This window comes from Arvicola amphibius, chromosome 3 (genome assembly GCF_903992535.2).
Source record: "Arvicola amphibius chromosome 3, mArvAmp1.2, whole genome shotgun sequence".
Classification (NCBI taxonomy): domain Eukaryota; kingdom Metazoa; phylum Chordata; class Mammalia; order Rodentia; family Cricetidae; genus Arvicola; species Arvicola amphibius.
Window position 1 is genome coordinate 115,615,522 of NC_052049.1, and position 11,471 is coordinate 115,626,992.

Sequence of the window (11,471 nt, forward strand, 5' to 3'; positions counted from 1 at the left end):
GGCCCCCAGAATCTACATATAGGTAGAAGGCGAGAACACTGCAAAGCTGACCGCTGACCTCCAGAGTCCCCGTGGCATGTGCCCCCATCTTGCATGCACACATGTAATAGTAATAAAAAAAACCAAAAAACAAAAATAAGACAGAACAGCAACCAAAAATTTTCTCCTCCAAGTAGCTCCAACACAGGTCTCTTCCTAAGACACTGCCTTCCAATGGCTCTGGCGATAAGGCACCAAGATCTGGGATCTCGTTGCTGGCCCATTTCTATCTTCTTTGTGACTAGCTTCCTATAAGACAGTCTCTGGTCTATAATTCCTGCTGCTGGTTCAAGCTTCCTCATAAAGTTGCAATGCTCCCACATAAAGTCATCTAAAGCCTCAGGCTAATTCTTGCTGGAATTCTTAGAAGCAACTAGGAACTCCTCTGCAAATGCTTGGTTTCATCCTGGGTCGCATGTAAGTAGGGCAGGATAACTTCTCAGCTGTGGCCACAGCTAAGTCATCAACCGTTAGGTCCTTCCATAAGCCCTGATGGATATAAATGGGGTAGGAGCAGGAGAGTGAGACATCTTGGGACAGCTGTCCTATCCCACTGGCCAGGCAGATAAACCTAAGGTCCCCTTTGTTCTCCATGGATTGATGGAAGGTTCTTCTCTGGGCTTCCCTTCAGTCCCTTGTTCTGCAATCACTCATCCCATTGCCTTTGCTTGGGGTTCAGCAATGGGCCAGACAGGCAAAGGGTCAGGACTTGCACAGACAAAATTCATCCCCAAGCTTCTGCTTCTTCCGGTGAGTGAAGAAAAGGCGAGTGTTCTAGGAGAAGAGAAAGGGAGTTCCAGGACATAACAGCCTCTTTTCTGCAATGAAAGAGTTCAGGGCTGGTAGGCACATCACAGCCGGAGCGATGATAGAGACAAATTGGATAAAACTCAGGAAAGAGAAACATACTAAAAAAAAATGATGAAGAGGCTGGAGGGATTGAATGATGAGGAAAGATTAAAAGAACTAAATATGGGCAGACTGGCTAAACGCCGATTAAAAGCGGCGATCAAAACTGTCTGCAGGCATCTGAGCACCAGCAGGCGAGAGGGACACACTGGCAGGTGTGGGGTCAGGTGGGGAGGAATGAGGTGGAATGTGAGAAAATGGAGGGAAGCTGCGGGGTGGTAAAGGATCTACTGTTACCAGAAGAGATAGTGGGGTGTAGGCAGCGATGTTGCAGATATGGGGCACAGAAGAGGGGGTTTGTTTAGCCTAGGACTCCCCGCAAGACTTCATACACATAATGATGCTGGGAGGTGTGCTTCCCAATCCTGTGGGGAGATAAGAGGTGTACCCTAGGAGACCTTAGGTGTGTTGCATAAGCTATGTCCTCAGGTAACATCTAAAGTCGTCACAGCCGGTTCCTCTAGGCCCAGATCCAGCATGGCCAGAGGTCAAGAAAGCTAGGACCATCCATCAGAACCTGGAGACAGCAGAGATCAGGCTGTGTTGTGGCTGTCCAGCTGATGCTGACCTCTTATGCCCCTTTTTGTTTGAAAAGTAAAATTCTGGCTCAGAATTGTGCCCCCCCTCACTCCGCAAAGAAAGAGGCAGCTGGTCAGCTTGACAGGCGGAAACTGCAGCTTTCTTGTTAATGTGCAATCCTGAAACGGTGATGTATGGCCGGTGATAGATCATGTTGGGTTTCCGGAGAGCAGGGAAGGCTAAAGCCGGAGCCTAATTCATGATGCATGAACGCATTGATCTTCCTGGCTCTGAAAATACAGTGTAATGAACCCCCGCTAACACATCATTTTTATTCCACTGCACCTCGCTAATATCTAATGATTTCACCTTCTACTGTGATCAAACATAATTGTATGGGAGTTTCAACTTTGTTCTTTGATACAGGGACACCACTGGCTGGCACTGTTTTGTTCTTTCCTATTGGTAGAGCTAGTGTGAAATTTACACATATATGACCATTAAAATCCTGCAGATGACCTCTGCTGGGACCTTTGGAGGAGCCCTGTGTGTTTACCTGAGCACCCACTTTTGGAGGGAAGGGGTACACTCAAACATGCACGCATTCATCAAGCCAAAAGCTACCCAAAGGTAAGAAAGACACTCATAGGCAGGCCTCTCCTCAGCTCAGTGGCTGTACCTCCTCCCATCAGCAGGCTCCTGGGAAATGGCAATTACTTAGAATAGACATTACCTTGTAAATGTTATTGTTTGCAGACTCCCATCTGCTATTGAAATCACAGCAGTGATTTGGTTTGAAGACCATGAACCTTCCTGAGGGCCCCTTGCCAGGTTGCCCGTAGCAGCATCCCATCTTAAGCGAACCTCGTGTCTCTTGGACAGAGCTTTCCATGACACTGCTCTGTTTTCCATTCTGAAAGACCGTTTTGGAGAAAAAAAGAAATTATATTAATTTTATAACTCTAGCCATCTGGCCCGAAGGTAGTTTGTCTCCAAGGAAGAAGCAGACATTGCCTGTCTGTGGCTGAGCTGAGCTCTCCTCTGCCAGCTCCACACGCAGAAGCAGGACGCTGGCATTGGCCTGTGTGACCTTGGGGAAATCATCAGCCACTTCACCCGGATGGGATGTGTTTCTCCACCTGGTTAAAAACTCTGCAGCTGAATCGGATTGTTTACTTATTCGGTGTCTGCGTACGCATTTATGTGTGTGTGTGTATGTGTGCAGACGCACATGCATGCATGGGTTTGCGGAGGCTGGAGGCCAACGTCAGCTGTCTTGTGTGTGTCTTGTGTGTTGAGTCTCTTGCTTTTCCTTGGCATTCACTGGTTCAGGTAGGCCCCAGGGATCCACCTACCCCTCTCCCCAGCACTGGTTCTGCAGATTGAACTCGAGTCCTCATTCTTGCATGGTAAGCACTGTCAGATGTTTTTTGTTTTAGTGCCCCCTACAACTCCAAGGTTTATGACTGTGATACCCTAAGACCCTTTTACTAGGCTCTTTTATTCCTAGTGTCTGTAGAGTTGGCATTTTTTAGAAATCCCTCCCCCTTCTCACAAGAGCACAACCTTGCAGCTCAGATTGAGGGAGATTTGCACTTTTGGGGCCTTTTCAATTTTTTTTTTTTAAATTTTAGTCTTGATTTAAAAAAGAATTATGTATATGGTGGTCCAATTATTTAGACCCTTTAAACAGTCTGCTGCAATATCAACCGAATGTGACACTCAGCTCTCAACGTCAACCTTTCGCACAGTTTAATAGGTAAAATTCTGACCCCTGTCCAGGCCTTTGATTGTGGCCGTCACCTGTCCCATGGGGAGAAGGTAGAAGGTTAATACATGAAAAGCTAGTTTTCCGGAGAAATACAGTGCAAAGCTTATGATGCAGGTCAGGGTACAGTATCTGACTGCAATCAATATGCACTTAAATGTTTGGATCATCCAAACCTCCACTTGGCACCGAAGATCTCCAGAGAGACCTTTCCTAGGAGCAGAGAAATTACTATTCCGGGCTGTGGGGGTCTTCACAGTCCATTTGTGTTTCAAGGGAAATGCTGGTGAAAGGGGCAGGGGAGGTCTCCCTGGGACAGAGTGGCTGAAGAGTAAACAGCTTGGTTGAGGTAAACAGCCCTGCCTGTGATCCTGGCCACCACTACCGAGAATAACCTGGCTCAGTTCCTAATGCTAACTCTATTTTCTGCCTTTGCAATAAGGGTGATTATTGTGATGTGTTAACAAGATACGTGGAGACCACTGGATAGAAGGCAAATGCTGTTTATGTTCACAGACTTGACAGGGACAACAGAGAGACAGAGAGAGCTTTGAAGTTCTAGCCGCCCATTGTTCTAACACTGAAGCAGCAGAAGAATGGAAATGCTATCTATTTATTTAATCTTTGGACTTCCATACCTAGTCGTTTCATAGTCACAACTGCATCCAAATTCCTTATTTTAGCTTCTAACTGGTCTTAATCCAAAGCTGATGTAGAACTCGATTCTTTTTCTTATTACTCAGTTAATTCCTTGAGACATTAAAAATGGACAGCATTTCCAGGTGGTGGTGGCGCACGCCTCTAATCCCAGCACTGGGGAAGCGGAGGCAGGCAAATCTCAGTGAGTTCTAGGCCAACCTGGTCTACAAAGTAAGTTCTAGGACAGCCAGGGCTGTTGTTACACAGAGAAACCCTGTCTCGAAAAACCAAAAATAAATGAATGAATGAATGAATGAATGAATAAATAAATGGCATTATCAAAGAAGCTGATAGGCTCCCAAGGTGCTTAGGGCTGGTGGACAAAGCGGGGTTTGGGGATGCCCAGCTAGCTTGTGGCTGAAGGAGAGGTGGAATATCAGCTCCTTTTGGGAAGGGTGGATCTATAGCACAATGCATGCTTGTTGCGCATATCATTATAGATATCAGCTCACCCACACCCTTAGACTATTAATATGAGAATGAAGTCTGGTTCAGAGTACAGCTCGGCAAGAGTCAATATTCCAGGGAAGAGCAATGTTGGTGACAGGTGGTTCTGAAAGACAAGAGAAGAATGCAATGGCCAGACTAGTGACAAGGGTCTTAAATTGTAAGGCAAGAGTTGGCTAACGTACCAGGCTGAGTTTATTGGTCTTGCTCAGATATCGAATACCAGCTTGAACAACTGATAAAGCAAGTATCTTCTACAAAGAAACTTAGAGGACTCAGGAAGATGGCCCAGCAGGTAAAACATTTTACATGACCTCAGTTCAGATTCCTCGCACCCAGTGAAAAGATGGGTGTGGCTGTGGGCACCTGTCATTCCAGCACTGTGGAAAAAGAAGAAGCAGGACAGAGACAGGAGGTGGGGCTTGCTGGCCAGTTAGTCCAACCATTCTAATAAATGAGTTCCAGGCTCGTTGAAAGACCTTGTCTCAAAAGAAAAGAAACAAACAAACAAACATAGACAGAGATTGAAGTCAATGTGGACTTCTGGCCTCCAGGTACACATGCACACATGTGTATATGCACAATAGAAATTTCAAAATGAGATACCCGTTCCTATTGCGTTTGTATGTGTTCTTACTAGAGAAGCAGGTAGCCAGGTGAGTTGTTTCCCAGAGCTGATGAAGGTAAGAACCGACTTGGGTATTTGAATTCTATTGGTAGGTTCCCCTTTTTATAGCTACTCATCATTTGGTGTTTTAATATATTTTCACTCTATAAGAGTACTAAACGCATTAAAGAAAAAAACATTTAGATGTTAATGCAAAACCTGAGGTTGGACAAAGGATGTCAAACAGCTGAGAAATACTCTAGAGGCGTTCTGTCTCTACTGAAGGATTTGACCCCCATAATCTAATTTGCTTTAAATTTGACATGATCCTTCATTCCTTATTATAAGGCTCCATGTCGTTGGCTCATAAAGATTACAATTTCTTTTCTTCCAATTGTAATAAATCCAATTCAAGCACCCTCTTGACTTGGAACTCGTCACAACAATATGCAGAGGGCAAGACTCCCCAGTGTGCCTCTTTGGGGAGGACCTGTTCAACTCCTCTGCTAAAGAGAGAGAGGATGTAGGAGTATAAAGTGAGACTCCCCTCCACCCCACCTCCAATATAATCTGAGAGGAGAATGTTGTGTCTAAATTACAGCTGATTCCTCATTATCCGGTAGTAAAAAGGTTAGGCAAGCCAGGAAGCCAGACTGACTGCAGCGTTACATTTTATCTTTCCGCCTGGGACCAGTCCAGTTTCTCAAATCCATTTGAAAACACTTCAGCTCATTCCATCCAATCTAGGGATTTTAACCTTTTTCTTCCTTTCTTTTCTTCTTCTTTTTAAAACTGCCAGCTTAGAATTATAACTGACCGGCCCCATAGCCCACTTATCTGTCCATCTGTGTATTGATCAGTCATGGGTCTAGTGTCTTACAACAGAACTTGACTTTTGGATAACATTTGGTATTGATTCAGAGCTAAATTGGATGGATCTTTGAAGGACTCTGTTGTATTATTGAGGGCTTCTTGATTGATACATCATCATGATAATTACAGTACTTGTTAGGAACTTAGTAATCATGGGGTCTCTGACACCCAAAGATACATTTTTGACAGCTAGTAACTGTCATGGTGTGAATGGGAAACTTGAGCTCCAAACTACCACAATTGATTACTTTAACTAATATGAAGTAAAGGCAGAGCCTGAAGATGGGAAGCAAATGACCAAGCATGAATATGAGAGCTGTAGAAGGTGTCTGTCAGCTGTACAATCAAGCTTAGCTTACAGGCACAACCACTACTAATGGAGAGGATGCATCTTAGTGGTAAACATCTAAGTCATACACATCAATGCCAGACCTAAATACATGCAGGTAGTTCTTTAGCTATACCACCTTGACTATGCCTGTTCACATCTCATTTGGGAAGTTAAGCAGGGTCATACCTGGTTAGCACTTGGGTGGGAGACCGATACAACCAAAGAGAATATATACCAAGTTGATAGCCACTACAATGAAAACCATGTAGTAGAAATACTAGAGTATATATACTCTAGTATTTCTATAATATTTATAGATATGTATATGTTTATATGTATTCTCTAATATATGTATGCATATACATATATTATATATATATGTATATATATATATATGTATATATATAGTATATATATACATACTAAAGAATAAAGACAAAATGGGTTGTTACCCAAACAGTGCTAAATACAACTCAAACTGTGGAGAAGCAGCTGAAATAACCAAGCAAAACTCCAAAACTAAGAAGGTGCTGTTTCCATGATGCAGAAGGAAGAGAGATTGATCTTGTCAGAAAACTGGCAGAAGAGAAGAGGCAAAGCCCTAACCTGGTTCTTAATGTGGGCTCTGCTGCTCAGGTATCAGTGGGCTCTTAACACATTGAAAGTTTCCTTGCTAAAGATCCCCCCCTCACCAGTCAGGAGGTCTAGAAGAGTCTCCTTCTACTGGAAATCATGATGTATATGCAGGGCTGGCAAGCAGCGCACTAGACCAACAGAAACAAGAGAACAAGACCTCACTCAGTATGGTACCTCTGGGGACCAGGGTTGAGCGTGACATATGTGGCATGCACAAGGTTTATTTGACTGACCCGATAACCAACTGATGTAGTGATGAGGCAGGCAGCAGGCTGCATTCCCACCCGGCTCCCGGCCGCCTGGCTAGCTTATGCCCTGAAATAACAACACACAAACTGTATTCATTTAATCGCTGCCTGGCCCATTAGTTCCAGCCTCTTATTGTCTAATTCTCACATCTTGATTAACCCATTTCTAATAATCTGTGTAGTACCACGAAGTGGTGTCTTACCGGGAAAGATTCAGCATGTCTGACCTGGTGGCTGGCTTCATGGCGACTGTCCCAGAGAGGAGAGGCAGGGCAATTGCCCGAGGCATCTGCCTCACTCCCAGCATCCTGTTCTGTCTAGTCCACCCACCTATGTTCTAACCTATCAGGCCAAGCAGTTTCTTTATTAATTAACCAATGAAACAGCAGATAGAAATACTCCTACATCAAACTGAGAAATTGAATTAGTCAGCATTTCTTAAGTGTCCACACAGAGAAGACTTGGTCCTAGGAGTCTTGGATTTGTGTTGTCTTTTATTCTTAATGCTTCCAGTGAAGGTGGTATTATGTATATTTCAAAACCAGGGAATCTCTGGCTGGAGAAATGGATTAGAGATGGCTCGATGGGTAAAGGATACTTGGTGCTTTTCCAGAGAAATCTTTTGGTTTCTAGCACCACCCCCAAAAAGATGCACAACTGCTTGTAACTCTAATTCCAGATCTGGCAACTTCTCCTTGATTTGCTGGGCAGATGCACACACATAGGACACTAAAAATAGAATTGTTTTTGGTAAAATATTAGAGAACCCAAATCTCATGAAGACTAAGTCACTTGTCCAATTTTATATGCTAGACTGACGGGAGGAACCTAATCTCTAGTCATGTAAAAATAAAGGACGGGGCAGGCTTCGGGGATATTGTCACCATTAAAAGTGATAGGATAGGAGTTCAGATCCCAGGATACACACGTATATAACCACAGCAGAGACAGGAGGATCACTGAGGCTTGCTGGCTTTCTGCATAGCTGAAAAACATGAGCCCCAGTTTCAGGGAGAGATGCTGCATCCAAAGGATGAGGTAGAAAATGAGAGAGTCCCTCCTCAGGCCTCTACATGTGTGTACACATGTGTGTATATACTCAGATTCACAAGTGAGCAAATAAATAAATACTCTTAAAAAGATGAGTTTAACAAGGGAGAAGGGTGGCAATTTCAGGTTTCTTTAAAGAAAGGGTCTAGAGATGATCATTTGTTAGGGTTTGATGGCTTACCATAAAATTCTATTTGCAAGGTAAGAATAGTGATTTAACTTATATATTGACTTGAGAGGCTTTGTTGGGGTTGTCTGTGGACTCTCTGGGAAACCCTACTCCTGTCCTATCCCATCCTCTTCCCAGCAAGTCAGTGGCATGGAAGAATTTGACAGTCCTGATTCATCCTTCTAATACGTCAGGGTAAAAGAGATGCTGTCCTATGATTTTCTTAACTTCCCTCATTTTTCTCTGTCTTGCAGATAATGCCTGAATTTTATGTTAATGAAAGAAAGTATTAGTTATATAATTCAATAAAAAGGACTTACAGTGCAGGTGTGATTGCATGTTGAAATTCATTCATGCCAAGCCAACCTACCAGTAAGAGTGAATGCCTGATACCTTCTTATGCAAAGAAAAAGAGGGAAAGAGGATGCCTGATATTTGCCATGTGGAATAAAGGAGTCTTCTTAGACTTTGCCGATTTGCCCAGGATGAGCCTTATTCGCATCCAGCTAAGAAGGGACAAATAGACACTGTGCTCTGAGGTCATGGGCAGCTGTGTATACATGGGGGGTTTATTCAAATGATTTAGAGAGGTTTTTTTCTTTTCTTTTAAAGCGTGTACTAGAAGCGCTCCATTCCCAGAGGCTTTATTTATGGAGGTACCATCATCCCCAACGTTACCTGTAGAATCTGCAACGTGTTGAAGTGATCCAGACATGAATCCACACCTGGAAAGTGTGAGGCTGTAGCGCTCGAGGCTCAGCTCTGCCTCCAACAGGTTGCAGGTGGGTTGAGCAACTCACTTAATTTCTATCGTCTTATCTGTAGACGGAGCAATCGTTGGGGGTATTCCCCAGATGTCAGCATGCAAGAAACTTTTCCTTATCACCTTCATGACCCCTCACCACATTAACATGAAGAGTTCGCTTTTATTTTCCAATGTTAGGAATAAGATGAGTCTTAGCTTAAAAACAAATTGTTCTGCCGGGCAATGGTGGCGCACGCCTTTAATCCCAGCACTTGGGAGGCAGACGCAGGTGGATCTCTGTGAGTTCAAGCCCAGCCTGGTCTACAAGAGCTAGTTCCAGAACAGGCTCCAAAGCCACAGGGAAACCCTGTCTCCAAAACAAAACAAAACAAAACAACAACAACAACAAAAAACAATTGTCCCAAGTAACAAAACCAGCAGGTGGATGATTGGTTATTTCACATAAACCCTGCCTGATCTTGGAGCCCACTGTCTTAAACATACTATGCTACCAGTACCACTTCATGGACAGTGATGTACCGTATACATGCATGTATATGTGATATATGTCTTCCATTTAACTCTGACACATGCAGCCCAGATTCAATAAACATTATTCAGTTCTGAAATAGGTGCGACAATCCATTTGTTGATAACCACGGTTTTGAAAACATGGTACCCAGGACAGCAATATCTGCACCACCAGGGATCTGATGAGATTTACAAATGCAAATTTCCAAGCCCCACCCCAGAGGACTGAGTTAAAAGCACTAGGGTGGAGCCCAATAATCAGTTTTGACAAGCCTTCCGAGTGTTTGTGATACATGTTTGAGCTTGAAAGCCTCAGAGTGCTCTTGAGCTAACATGGCAGAAGTCACATTCTCTGCCAGTGACTGAAGAAGCCAACCTGCAATGCATTCAGCCACTGAGTTCTGAATTGTGCCAGGTGGGGACATGAGGGCTTTTCTCCCTGATGGTGTCTTTGCATTCTGGGAAATGGTTTTAACTTTCAGTGACCATAAAAACAAAATTGTATATGGCATGCACCATTGGGTAAGAGAAAGCGAGCGTCAGAGTGAGAGTGGAAACTTCACAAGCAAGGCATGTTCAAAGAAACAGCCCAGGAAACAGAGAAATTTAGGAGAGTAGATTCTGTTTGTTTGTTTGTTTATTTGTTTTTTCCTGTTACGTAACACATAATAAGCGTTAATGGATCCTGGGCCCATTAACCAGTGCTTCTAGAAAAAGTGGTAGAAAACAAATCAAAGACATTGTCATAATATCTGCACATCTGAACAACTTTGAGATCCGCTTCAAAGAAGAAGATTACTGGGGAGAGAGAGAGAGAGAGAGAGAGAGAGAGAGAGAGAGAGAGAGAGAGAGAGAGAGAGAGAGAGAGAGAGAGAGAGAGAGAGAGGATTATTATATAGTTGACGCATAACACTGACATTGGAGTTAGTCCAAGTTCCTCACTGGTTTCTAGCAAGATCCACCACTTATTAATGGTTACCTTGAGTAAATTATCTATTATTTCCAGCCCACGGTTTCCTTGTTGGGGAAAAATGAACAAGAACACTACCTTCCCATTACAGAGAATATTAGATTTGAGATGACACTTAGTTTTCACCCTGGCATGAAATGCTCAGGAACGTCAGTTATTATCGATAGGCGCACTGGAATTATTGATACTGTTTCCTTAAATGAGGAACGTGGGTTTAAAAAGGTGAGCTTCACTCCAGTTATCAGAGAGGGCAGCATGGCATCTCCCAGAATGCAGCATCAGGCCCCAGGAGTTTCTTTGCAAGCTTAGTAAAGGCTGATGCCTGTCTTCTGTGCAGAAATGCATGGCTTTTTCTACTAGTTTCCTCTTCTTTCCATGGCTTGCTACGTGTGGACTCTTTCCTCATAGCCATTCATGGAATCTCAAGTCCTGGCCTTACCGGTCACTTTGGTTCTGTTTCCTTTGGAAACTCTTCCTTCCTCTTGTTTTGATCTTGCCTCCACTCTCTGCCCTCCAGCAGTGGTTGTTTTCAATCAGTTAGTAAAGTCTCTTGGGATTTTTAAAAATAGTCTTTGGGGTGCTGTTGGTGGTGTCTAAACACTTCTGCTTCAGGGAAGCTAGCCTCTGGAAGGCTGTTTCTATAGAAAAGACAGGTTGGCTTCTATTCCCCTGCTTCACTAATGGCTGTTGCCCCTTCCAGGCAGCTCAGGGCCCATTCCTTTGACACTGAGCTCAGTCTTACTACAACACAGGCATTAGGGAATAGCCTTGTGTATGTGCTGTTGGTGCTTAATGAAAGTGTTCACTTGAAAACATCATGTTTGTGAAGCTGAGTAATGGTGGCACACACCTTTAATCCCAGTACTCGGGGAGGCGGAGGCAGGCAGAGCTCTGAGTTCAAGGCCAGTCTAGCCTAAGAGGCAAGTTCCA